This window comes from Nicotiana sylvestris, chromosome 3 (genome assembly GCF_000393655.2).
Source record: "Nicotiana sylvestris chromosome 3, ASM39365v2, whole genome shotgun sequence".
Lineage (NCBI taxonomy): Eukaryota > Viridiplantae > Streptophyta > Magnoliopsida > Solanales > Solanaceae > Nicotiana > Nicotiana sylvestris.
Window position 1 is genome coordinate 25,235,712 of NC_091059.1, and position 13,991 is coordinate 25,249,702.

General features: G+C 33.9%; 1 long non-coding RNA gene across 1 annotated transcript; it reads left to right on the forward strand.

The window, feature by feature from the left end:
* Positions 1-445: 445 nt before the first annotated feature.
* LOC104228364 (uncharacterized) lies at positions 446-4,107 on the forward strand. Its single transcript, XR_711328.2, has 2 exons — positions 446-777; positions 3,503-4,107. It is a non-coding gene; the product is annotated as an uncharacterized lncRNA (long non-coding RNA).
* Positions 4,108-13,991: the final 9,884 nt, after the last annotated feature.

Here is a 13,991-nt window from a genome sequence, read left to right on the forward strand (position 1 = left end):
ATAAAAAATATTTAATTCGACATATTTTATATTTTAGACTTTAATTGCATTGTAGCATTTAGTCTCATATTAATTGCATTATCAAACGAAAATCACAAAAAATACAAGTCTTTTTTTATTTTACATTTTTTAGCTTTTGGTTTTAAATTAGTAATTTCCTTTCATTATTTCACATTGTTAAGTTAATTAACTAATTGCTAGATAAAGTAGTAAAGGGTTTTAATTTTACAATTTTTAGTTAATACATTATGATAGTTTAATTAATGGCTAAAAATGAAATCTAAAAGAAAAAGAAGCATTGGTCTTTTGAGCTTCATTAGCTCAACTTGGGCCAGTCTGAGCCCATCTCCGTTCAGCCCAAACCAAACCCCAGCCCAATTTCCTTTTAAAAACCCTGATCTGACCCATGCCCTTCTCTTAAAACACCCATCTCACCTCACTTTGCAAAAGGCTAGACCTAATCACAATCAGAAGACTCCCCATTTTTTGGAAATCAAATTTTCAGCTAAGAAACGGCGCACCCCCTCCCTTATTCTTCTTCTTCTTCTTCTTCTTCTTCACTTCTCTTAGCCGATCCACCTCTCTCTTCTAGAACACGCATCTGTAGACACATACACATTCAGAGAACGGAGAAGCACATTTCGCTAGCATTTGGTGTCGATTTTTTCTGGTTTTGCTGAAGAAACTGTGTTGTTGTTATCCTCTGCTGAAAGCTTGAAGTTTGGCTCCTATTTCCAACTCTTGTTTGGTCGTTTAGCACAGTTTTACTGCGTTTAGGTATGTAGATATTCATCTATTTTTCACTTTAAATCTATGAATGAAGATTTGAGTTACTCAAGCCATATTTCCTGATTGATTTCGAAGATGCGCCACTAAATCCGAATATATTTTCATCTATTTTAGTTTGTCGCTCACTTTGGCTTGAATGCTAAAACTAGAATTATTCTCTGTTTAAGTGTAGTTTTGCTAGATGTTTTGTTATGGCTGGTTTCTCATGAATTCATCACCGGATTTGCCTTGTCGTTTCTATTTTAGCTATTTCTTCGACTGATTATTTTAACTGATTACTTGAGCTGAAATTAGTCATTGATTATTATATCTCAATTGTGGGATTTTGAAGCAAAATGATTTTGTGTCTGTTTCATACAATTGATAGAAGTATGTAGTAAAGAGTTAGTCTTAGAAGTTAAATTGTTCGACTTGCAACAGTAGTCACTTGTGATTCCCTGGCATGAATACCGAGTCTTTCTGTGTCATCAACTCGACGTCGTCGTCACCTGCAAGATAAGGCCAAAAACATGGCTTTGCTAAACAAGCGAGAAAGGCCCTTTCTATCTAGAAATAGAAAGTGCTTCGAAAGGCGCCGGCTACCTTCTTACTGACAGCACAGCTAGGTGCTGGCACTCAATTTGTAGCGCTGGCATGTCACTCGGCTCCTCGGCTCACTTCGGTTACAAAGCCAAAGAAACTTATTCAGTAGTCACCGCTAACCGCTTTTGGTCCCAAATCTTTGGGGTTGCTGGCCCCCGACAAGAGGACAGCTAGCTTAGCTGGTTCTCTTAAATAGAAATCTTTATACATTAATATTCCTAATAATAATTGAATATTTAGTAGCAAACTTCCGTCTAGCGGTCATGGGAAAACCAAAATTTGTATATAATAAGTCAATACTAGGTCGGTCGAGACTCTTATGTAGTTGTCTGTGGAAATGAACATTTTTACAGTAAGTTTATGAGCTACATGAAAAGATAAGGAGTCTATCTCTTACTTGTTTTACTCTAAATAGGCCATGGATGAATGAAACTTTCCTGTTAGGCTTTGTATTATCTACTGTTAAGTTGGTACCAATGTTATGTTGAGCAAATTAGTCCAAACTCAGCCTCTTTCTTCATCCAAATACCAGCTATGAATACCCCCAAATAATGCCTCGAACTTCAGTCCCAAAAATAGCTTGAAATCAAGCTGCAAAACACCCCCGAAACGCAGCTGAAGCAAGCTGCAAAATAGCCTCAAAACGCCACTGAAATACAACAGTTTCGCTACCCATAAACCAGCTTCTCTTCCTCTGTAGATGGTCATAAAAATAGCTGAAATTTCGTTCACTTATGTTATCTCAATTTGATCTTGCTAGCATAGTGAATGATTCTAGTCAGTTGTTGCTGCTCCTCGGTGTTATTTCGTCTCTGTTCATCGTCTTAATTTATTTATCGGTTTTCTTGACTATATGTACTTCCTTTATGAGCTTCATTGAAATCTTTTGGATAAATTCATATTAATCTTTTGCTGCTATGGATTAAGTGGTCTGTTTGATACCATTGTTAGATTAGTATATTGGTTTAATATGGCAGTAAGTTTGGGTTTAGCTATTTGGATTTTGGGAGTTGATTGGTATATGTTTGGATTGGTTTGGGGTTGATTAGCTTCAAGAGGAATTGGGCGTGAACGCTAACCTATTGTAAATATTTATTCCATAATTGCAACAGTCCAATCTTACACATACCCACAAATGACTTCCATATTTCTATTGGCCTCACAATGCATTTCAAATGTAGTTCAAAAAATAATTCAAATAAGCTAGTTGCTTTGGGCGCACGAATATTGAATCATCGTGACTATGGGTACGGTTCCCGTGGCATAGTCATGATACATAATCCCCAATTCGGGTGCGCATTTCATGTAACCCGACCATAACTTCAAATAATAATAATAAAATAAACATATTGTAAATTACGAGTGCATTTCATGCGGTGTGGTTTGTAATGTGCACCAAACGACAAGAGTACGCCATCGTAACTTGTTTTAGAAATAATTCATAAATAAATAAAAGCGATTATAAAAGTTAAAAATGCATAATAGGTTTAAAACATGTAATAAGTCAGATAATTAGGCCAATTATTAATAGTTGAGTGACCGTGAGTGCCTCACACCTGCTCCTGGGTTAATAGAATTCCTTACCTGGTCTTCTGCATTCTTGGACCGTAAAAATAGAGTCACTTTACTCGATTTGAGATTTAAAATAAACCGGTGACTTGGGATACTATAAATTATTTCAAGTGGCGATTCTGTATTAATAAAATAATTTCATTTCAATTTATGTCACTTAAATTGAGTTTAACAAATCGGTGACTTGGGACACTATAAATTATTTCAAGTGGCGATTCTGTATTAATAAAATAATTTTATTTCAATTTATGTCACTTAAATTGGAAAAACTCCCTATCCCCTCGGGAGAAAGGAGGTGTGACATTATTCATATTATCAGTATATGTAATTTAAATTCAAAACACAAAAAGAAATAAGGAATTTTTACCTCCTGTAGTAAAGGTTAACACATTATTTATTTTAAATAAATATCATTTATAAAAAAATATATTTTATAGATACCTTTTAATGTTTATAGCAAAATATCTAATTTTGGTTACCTCCTACCTCTAAGCCACTAAATACGCTATTCCGTTACACTTTTATTTCTCTCTATTTTGATACATGCCATTCAATGTAGGGTCTGCTGAAGGTGAAAAGACACTGGTAACAACGAGTTTGGCTTTGATACAAGACTTACATTGTTTGAGAAGATGAGCGAAAGTGGAAGGAACGGATGCTCTGAGGAGTGATGTTGACGAAGAGAATAAAGCGAAGAAGGAAATGGTTTTGAAGGGAAAGTGAGGTAGGACTGTCTCTGAAAGTTTTGGAGGCAATGACGAGGGAACAAGCATACTCCCTAACTGCTCTTCTCCGTCGGATCGCCGCCCTAGAATCTTCCCTCCGCCGTATCTCTTCTAGTTCTCATCGTTCTTGTCAGTCCCTACGCGATGCTGCATCGCGTACTATTCAAACGCACTTCAGAGCCTTCCTTGCTCGTAGATCGAGAACCCTCCGACAGCTAAAACATCTAGTTTTCATTGTCTTTTCTTTTCATTGTAATTCAATGTATCTCGCTGTATTCCATGTATTTCATTGTATTCACTATTTTTTTTAATTGTATTTTAATGTATCTTGGTGTATTCTATGTATTTCATTGTATTCACTGTCTCGCTATATGCCATGAATGTATTCATATGTTCTTTTTTAATTAATATAATTTACGTATTCATATGTATTATATAATTTCTCTGAATATTGCTATGTTTTTGGGGTATTTTTCGGTTGAGAATCTTTTTTATAACTGAAAATATAAAATTTGTGTGTTATAATTGAGTTTGTTGAGTTATATTAGGAGTCTATTATGTTAATTGATTCACGATCCGTTTAAAAATAGTGTAATTTCCCGTTTCACGCCGTGAAAATACATTCGAATATAATAATCTATCCAGCTGTAATCCCATGTTTCATACAACAACTGATTTAGCTGGACTTCCCTTATTCACGCCTATTTTTGCTATTGTATTCATGAATATAGTAGCTTAAATGTATCTAATATATCTTATAACAACAGAAAACGTATTGACAATCCCTAATATAACAAATGATATCTGTAGAAAATGAATTACTCAAAAAATAATAAGGGGAGAATGAGCCTCCGAGGACGGAAGAGTACGTTACCCAACAGTAATGATTTTTGTGAGGTTAGCAAATAGCAAAAGTTCACTTAATATATCTTTTGGCAAAAAACAATTGGTTGATTAATTTCTTCTTCAGTCTGTAATCAATTACTTGATTAATATCTAGTTCGAAGAAACTCGTTAATTTTACTTTCGCTGCCTCCTTTGATTCTCTTCATACAGCCATATTTGCACTATCCGAGTATTTACAGGTTTGATAGTCCTAATAATTCTTTCCTAGTTTGTCTTCTTTGGATTATGTGTCGTGTCACCGAGTGCTTCTTCCCACAAAAGATCTCACCTATGTTTGAAGTTGTCGTCCAATTCGTGCTGTAAGGCTTTTATTATTTTGTTACTTTTATTATTGATAACTACTCTCCTAGCGCTTGTATTGGCTTGAGTAAGTTTTGTTTTAAAGTTTGACAAATGAATACATGCATGAACCATATTCATACACAATATATACAGGGGACGAGTAGATTCAATCACAAGGTATGCACGTGAAGGAGATAAGCATAAGTGGTTATATCTGATATCTCTAACGAAAATGTTGCATAATTATAAGGAGCAGGACTCCTTACTTAAAGAGAACTCTATCCTAGATAAGGGAGGAGTTAGAAGTTGAAGATAACTATAACTCTTCCACCATGGAAGAGTAAAGTATTAGAACTCTAGTTAATCCTTATTCTACGAAATATATATATGTATATATATATATATATATACACACACACAGTTGTGTTCTCTTTTACAAGTGACACACAAACGCTAAAGTTAAGAAATAATTGAGAGCAAAATAATAAGACATTTTGCAAGCAATTCCTGTGAGTTTCAAGTGTGCGAACTTGAAGTTACATGAACCAGATAGAAGAACTAGTTCTAAGTGTCTGTCTTTTATTCTAGTTCAATTGTAGTAGGGCTTTTGAGTTGTACCTTTTAGCTTTCTCTAGAAGCATTTGTACTAGATACTTTGAGTTGTATTGTTCAAGTTAGAGTTAACTTGAAATTGTTACAACAGCCCGAGGCTGGTTGCCACAAGGGTTAAAGGTAATCCTTAGATTTACAAGAGATTTGTAAACGTTGTTATTTGGCTTAGTGATTTAGTGAAGCATTGGGAAAAATTCTACTGGGAAGTAGGTCGTGATTTTTTACCTTTTGAGCCAGGTATTTTTCACATAAAAATACTTGTGTTCTTTACTTTCTGCATTTAATATTCTACAACTGTAGTGTAAGGAACTCGTAGAAGAACCATGTCCTTTTATAATCTGTTCATGCGAAAAATTAGACACCACACAAATTACTCCCCCTCCCTCTTGTGTGGTATTGAAGTATAAAACAACAACTTGGTTATTATACTAATGACAATAAAACTGAGTCTTCGGGCATGTAAAGAGAAAACACCCAGATGCTTAGTGAGACGGTGCGAGAGGTTGCCCATGGCAGGCTGAGGAGAGGTAAAAGCATATCAAAAAGGTATTTGGGAAAGGTAATAATAAGTCAGGATATGGCACATCTACAACTTAGTGAGTACATGACCTTTGATATGAATGTATAAAGGTCGAGAACTAGGGTAGATGACTAGTAGGTACTAGCTAGCCGCAAAAGTTTATCCTTTTCTTACATGTAATATCAATAGTATTCTCGTACTTTCTTAATTATACTTAGATTTGTATTACTACAAGTTATTTTGTTGCTCTAGTTTTCTTGTTATCTTATTGTTGGTACTGCTTCGTGTTACTGTTTTCTTTTCATGGTTTATTTATTATTATACTTCTTTTCGACTATGTTGTGACTATATTTTTGCCGAACCAAAGGTCTATATGAAACAACCCCTCTACCTTTAAAGAATAAGGGTAAACCTGCGTACACACTACATTCCCCATACCTTACTTGTAAGATTAGACTGCGTCTCTTATTGTTGTTGTTGTTACAATAGAACTGAGTATTATCTATATTTCAAGCATTTTTTGTTGAAATTTCACAAACAATTTGGTGTCTCCATTAACTAATAAGAAACATTTAATATATGATTATAAATTTATAAAAAATTTAAGATTTTAAACATGACATAATATTGACATATGTGTAAAAACTTCTTATTTAAAATAAAGTCGAGTTTAAAGTTAAATTATTTTTAAATATAAATATGTTACTCTTTTCAAAACGAACTAATAACGAAATAATTTAATACTCCCTCTGTTTCAATTTAGATGAGGTAGTTTGAATTAATACAAAGTTTAAGAAAGAAAAGAATATTTTTGAAACATATGGTGCTAAAATTTTAAGGAGTAAAAGTTTTGTGAAACCATAATATTTGTGTGGCTATAAAGACTTTTCATTAAGGGTAAAGTGAGTAAAATGAAAAGTTTAAAGTTAAATTATTTCTAAATTATCACTACTAGAATTCCCGAAAAAAGCGACCAAAAAAAACCGACCAAAGTTGGTCTGTCACATAAAGCGACCAAAGTTGGTCGCTACATTAGCGAAAATAATAAAATAAATATTTGAAATACATTAGCGACCAAGGTTGGTCGCTACTTGGTCGCTAATTTCGTCAAAATGTTGACCGGACTGGTCAGACTTGCTTGGTCAAAGGTAAACTGAGATTAGCGACCAAAGATGGTCGCTAAAATGGGACCCACCTATAAAATTTTAATAATTATATTATTATTTTAAAAAATTATAAAATATAAATATATATAATTTAAAATTAGAGACCAACGTTGGTCGCAAAATAAAGGGTAAGAAATTGGTCGCTAAAATGGGACCCAGTTATAAAATTTAGTAATTATATATTTATATAAAAAAATTTATAAAATATAAATAAATATAATTCAAAGTTAGCGATCAAAGTTGGTCGTTAAAAGAAATGGAGACCAACTTTGGTCGCTAATCTGGGACCCAGTACTAACGTTTACCAATTATATTATTATTTTAAATATTATATAAAATATAAATAAATTTGATTTAAATTTAGCGACCAACTTTGGTCGCTAGTGTAAATTCATGTATAATTAGCGACCAAAGTTGGTCTCTTTTCAGGTCAACAATGGTCAAAATTAAAAATCACTTTTGTATTTACTATGTAAATAATATAAGTGTAAGCCGTTAATATTTTGTAATACAAGGGATGAATAGACTAAAATATACTCTAACATGCTATATAAGCAGTTAAGTAGTACTACGAAGCGTGCGTGTGTCTATATATATATATATACACACACACACACTTACACAATACTATGCACTAAGTATTAGTGCATTAGCTAATATTATATTGACTATAGTTTATATATATATATATATATATATATATATATATATATATATATACTTACACTATACTATGTACTAAGTATCAGTGCATTAGCTTATATATATCGAATATAGCTTATATATATAATATATATACTTACACTATACTATGTACTAAGTATCAGTGCATTAGCTTATATATATCGAATATAGCTTATATATATATATATAATATATAGATATACTTACACTATACTACGCACTAAGTATCAGTGCATTAACTTATACTATATCGAATATGAGCTTCTATATATATATATATATATATATATATATATATATATATATATATATATATATATATATACTTACACTATACTACGTACTAAGTATCAGTGCATTAGCTTATATATATCGAATATAGCTTATATATATAATATATATATATATATACTTACACTATACTATGAACTAAGTATCAGTGCATTAGCTTATATATATCGAATATAGCTAATATATATACTATATATACTTACACTATAGTATGTACTAAGTATCAGTGCATTAGCTTATATATATCGAATATAGCTTTTATATATATATATATATATATATATATATATATATATATCTTATATATATAATATAAATACTTACACTATATTATGTACTAAGTATCAGTGCATTAGCTTATATATATCGAATATAGCTTATATATATATATATAATATATAGATATACTTACACTATACTATACACTAAGTATTAGTGCATTAGCTAATATTATATCGAATATAGCTTATATATATATATATATATATATATATATATATATATATATATATATATATATATACATACTTACACTATACTACGTACTAAGTATCAGTGCATTAGCTTATATATATCGAATATAGCTTATATATATATACTTACACTATACTATGCACTAAGCATCAGTGCATTAGCTTATACTATATCGAATATAGCTTATATATATACTTACACTATACTATATACTAAGTATCAGTGCATTAGCTTATATATATCGAATATAGCTTATATATATATATATATATATATATATATATATATATATATATACTTACACTATACTACGTACTAAGTATCAGTGCATTAGCTTATATATATCGAATATAGCTTATATATATATATGTATATAATATATATACTTACACTATACTATGAACTAGATATCAGTGCATTAGCTTATATATATCGAATATAGCTAATATATATACTTAAACTATACTATGCACTAAGTATCAGTGCATTAACTTATATATATCGAATATAGCACACACACATATATATATAATTATATATACTTACACTATACTACGTAGAGTTGGTGAAGATCCTTCAGAAGAGGAATATTAATATAACGTGTGTCCAGGAGACTAGGTGGGTCGGATCGAGGGCGAAAAAACGCGGATGGGTATAAGTTGTGGTACTCTGGAGTCCTGAGGGGTAAGAATGGAGTGGGTATCCTGGTAGATAACCATCTTAGAGAGTCGGTGGTAGAGGTCAGGCGGGTGAATGATAGATTAATCACTATTAAGTTGGTGGTGGGTAAGTGTACTTTAAATGTCGTTAGTGCGTACGCGCCGCAAGCATGCTTGGATGAAGAGATTTAAAGGCGTTTTTGGGAGGAGTTGGATGAGATCGTTCGTAGTATCCCGCCTTCTGAGAGGTTATTCATAGGAGGAGACTTCAATGGTCATATTGGGTCGTCTGCAGGTGGTTATACTGAGGTGCATGGCGGCTTCGATTTCGGGGAGCGGAACGGAGGGGGCACTTCACTGTTGGACTTTGCCAAGTCATTTGATCTAGTGATTGCGAACTCAAGTTTTCCGAAGCGGGAAGAGCATTTGGTTACTTACCAAAGTTCGGGGGCGAAGACTCAGATTGACTATCTCCTCAGGAGATGCGACAGAAGGTTGTGCGAGGATTGCAAGGTTATCCCTGGTGATACCCTCGCAACGCAGCATAGGCTTTTGTGATGGACATTGGTATTATGATAAGTGTGAGCACGTGATTTTTGCTCTACAAGAACTACTCCCAAAAATTCAAAATAAAATAGTTTTGTGTTGCTTGTGATTTATTTATACTTGTCTGTGCATGTTTATTTTTACTTTAATTAAGAAAGATACAAAAATATGTGTTGCACGTGCATTTAAGATTTAATTTTACAATTAGGAATTAATTAAACAATATTTGGATTTGCGAGAAGGAAAATCACAAAAATATGTACTTTGCATTTAATCTCCAATTGTGTGATTTTATTTTAGTTGGTATTGTGTGTGATAATTGTTATTAGGAATTAATTAGTATTTTTAATTTGGTTTATAATTTAATTTAGAATTTTAGTTTTATTAATTAGGAAATAAAAGAAAAAGAAGAAAAAGAAACAAAATGGGAACCGGACCGGGCCAAATTGGCCACAGCCCCGTTCTTACCCAAAAAATCAGCCCAATATCCGCCTCAAATCCAGTCCACCTGCGACCAACCCAGAACGACATCGTTTGGGCGTTGTGAATCTGGACCGTCAATCTCATACGATCAAACGGTCCAGTCCGTCTCCAGAATTATCCAAACGACGTCGTTTTAAGTCAGTCAATCTCAACCATTCGCTTGATTGGATCGAACGGTCCAGATCAACTCCTCCATCACCCGACTCCTTTCTACCAAAGACCAACCCGTTCTCAAGACAAATTAAACGACGCCGTTCCGTTTAGTGATTTGATCCAAGTCGTCGATCTTAATTGATCCAACGACCTGGATCTAATTTCTCCCCCAGTATATATTTTGCCAAATAGACCCCACCCCCCTCGGAACCCCCCTCTCTTGTCTCTTCAGAGACCAAAACACATACCACCACACACCACCGCCTTCCGCCCTCCGAAAATCGCCCACGGCGGCGAACGGTGGCCAAACAACCCCAAAAATACACCCCTGAACCACCCTATTCCCCCCTCTTCGATTCCACACTCCATTAGCCTCGAATCATACTATAACTCTTCGAATCTTCGATCGAAGATCCCCGTCCCAAACCCTAGCCTGTCCATTTAACCCCAAAATCACACCCAATAATCCCCTTGACCCCTCGTCTCTAATCACTAACCAAATTGGCTCGAATCCGAGTAAAACTCTTCGAATGACGGATCTAGGGTTCAACGATTCGAGACTGTTTCGAAGCTGTCAGTGTTGAACGAGTTCTAGTTAGTATTATGAGCCTATATCTGACGAAATAGACGTATAATACTAACTGGAACTCAAGTTCGAAAGGGCATGTTGGTGGGATCCGAGAAAAGAACAGTAAGGTCTTCTTAGCTTTTTCTTTTCTTTTCTTTTAATATGTTTATTTATCTGTGTTAAGTTGTAATTAGTCGCTGCTTCAGGTTTTCATCATTTTTGTCAAGTAATTCGTCTGTGTTAAGTTGTAATTCATCATTTTGTCAAGTAATTCTTCCTCCTCTTTCGGACCTTTTTCTTGGTCCAGTTTGCTTCTGTTGATTAGCATATGCTATAAATTGTTGAGTCGATTAAATAGTTTTGTCAATTGGTCCGTTCATGTCTATAGTTCAATTGTTCTCTTCAAGTTATTGGATGTTGTTTTATCTTCTGACCTTTGTATTCTCAGCCTCAAGGCTCATAGCTAGTATACTTGTTGTTCCAGCATTTTGTTCGAGGTTAATTTGGAGTTATATTTGTTCCCAATATAGATAGCTTATTCTCATGCATCTGTGTGAATCAATTTTTGACCTTAATAGTCCAGTCTGACTATTGCCCTGAATCATTGAATCCCCATCTTGGTTGAAATGCTGTTAGACTTGATCTGGGTTCAATTGGTGATTGAGTTTAATGATTCGAATCTACTTGTTTATTCTGTTAAGTTTGTTCTGATATAAATCTGACCTTATTGAATTGTCCTAATGTTGTTGATTGAGAGTTAGTTCATTAGTCAATTGATAGGCTTAAATTGGTTATAGCTGAGGTTTCATACAGGTTTAAAAGGATTGGGGTTGATAGTAATCACAGGGGTTTCAGGGGATAATTTGGGACTTAAAAGTTTTAAAATGGTTAGTTTAAGTGTTCTGTCCAGTAAGTACTAATGTAACATTAAACTAATGCATTTGTTTAGTAGTAGTGGGGAACAAAACATAATAGAATGGGGAGGCCTGATGGGAATGAAATTAAAGTATGTACTACCCATAACCATCGAATCAAATAAAGAAAAGACAAGGGTTAGTGGTGAACAAGTGAATCAAAAACCGAACAAAACATACTCTAGTGGAGTTCTAAAGAATATCATGGGCAAAATTAGTTTCTTAATTCTGCCTGAGTGCTCTTACGAGCTGGTAGGGTCAGTGTTTGGGTATAAAGGGAGGAGTCCGGGATCAGTCTGGGAGGAGGGAGGAAGTTTTGGAGAGTTTTTTTAAAAAGGCAGTCTTAGACAGCATTTTAAAAGCTAAGGCATTCAGCTTTTTAGAGTTCGGGAGAGTTTAAGAACAGAAAACCAAAAATATATTGTTTCATTGCATTCATAGGTGTAATTCGAATTCTGGACAGAGTTAAAGGGGGTTGACTTTTGAAATTAGACTCAAAGGTGATACAAAAAGAATATCAAGAAATATAGAAAAAAAAGCAATTAGTCCTCTTAGGTTCTGCATTTGATACTTCTTTAAGCAGTAAAAAATAGCATTGCAAGCTTGAAGTAAAGTGCCTGATTTTCAATTGTTGGGGTGTAGTTTCCAGTTTCGAGTCTGTTTACTGGAGTGTTTGAGGTTCACTGGTTGGTTTTCTTGTTGAGTTTGAGGTCCAATTAGTTGGCCGGAGTTATTTGTTGTTGCTGTTTGGTTTCACAACTGGTTATGAGCTGTGGTCAAGTGTTTTCCTGATTTGAAACTGGGTTTGGAGCTGTTTCTGAATTCCAATTTGCTGTCTGCTGGTGTTATTTGCTGCTGTTGTTGTTTGCCGTGCTGTACTGCTGCTAACTTCCTCTTTATTCTTTTGTTCACTCCAATCCAGGTACACAACTAAGCTCAATTTGATGTAACCTTGAGATGTAAACATGAAATGGAAGTGCTCGGGCCCTTAATTATTTGATGTTGTATCTATAGCTCAATAGATATAGATGATAAGTAGTTGTATAGTCCAATTTGATCCATAACTCAATGAAATGTAGACTGTGAAGTTTGTACCTAATTAGGACTGTTTAAACTGTTAACTCGTGTTCATTAGTTGTAGACTCAGTATAGTTTAGTACTGATTTCAGTTAACATTGAGTTAAAAATCGGATATCAATATTGTTTGGACCTACAATTAATTCAGAAGTCAACATGTGGTGCTTATTCCGATTTCAAGTTCAACGCACTTTTAAAACAGCCCAACATGCTAGTTATTGTTGTCCTCTCCTTTGTTCGTTAAGCTCACTATTTCGACGTAGGAACAAGTAATTGCATGTTAATGGTTAATATCAATAGTCTACTTGAATTTGAATCAGTTAACTTATTCATGAATGTTAGCAGAATCAAATAACCGAGTCGTGTAGTTCAAAACTCGATCCAGCATATGGATTGGGTTCTTTGGACCTAAAGTTGAAATGGCATTTGGTCTACTAATTTTCAATTGATAGACTATAGGATTTTCTAATATTAACTAATTAGGGCTCCCTTTTACTTATTTCTTTAGAGACAAATAAATAGAAGAAGAATAGTCATTTTAGGATTAGCCTTTAAATAATAAATGAGACGAGTCTCGCCAAATAAAACGCATAAGTTGCGGGGCCCTCAGTAAATATTGCGTTAAAATACTTTAGATTTCGGGACGGACCGTCTAATGAATTTCACGGCTTTCCTCAAAATAATAACGCGCTAGTCACTTTAGGCGCGCTTTTAATAAATTACTTTCTTAAACTCGGGTGCACATTTATGTGACCCAAATCCAAATCTCAACGGAGTCGAAATGTGTCAATAACCACGGGTGCATTGATGTGACGTGGTTCGAGACGTGTTTTCACGACGTTGCAATTCTCTCTAAAAATAACAACAATAAAAGCGGGAAAGAGTTAAAATTTGCACACAGGTCTAACATGTATAAAATCAGATAAATAAGCCGAATATGACAGTTGAGCGACCGTGCTAGAACCACGGAACTCAGGAATGCCTAACA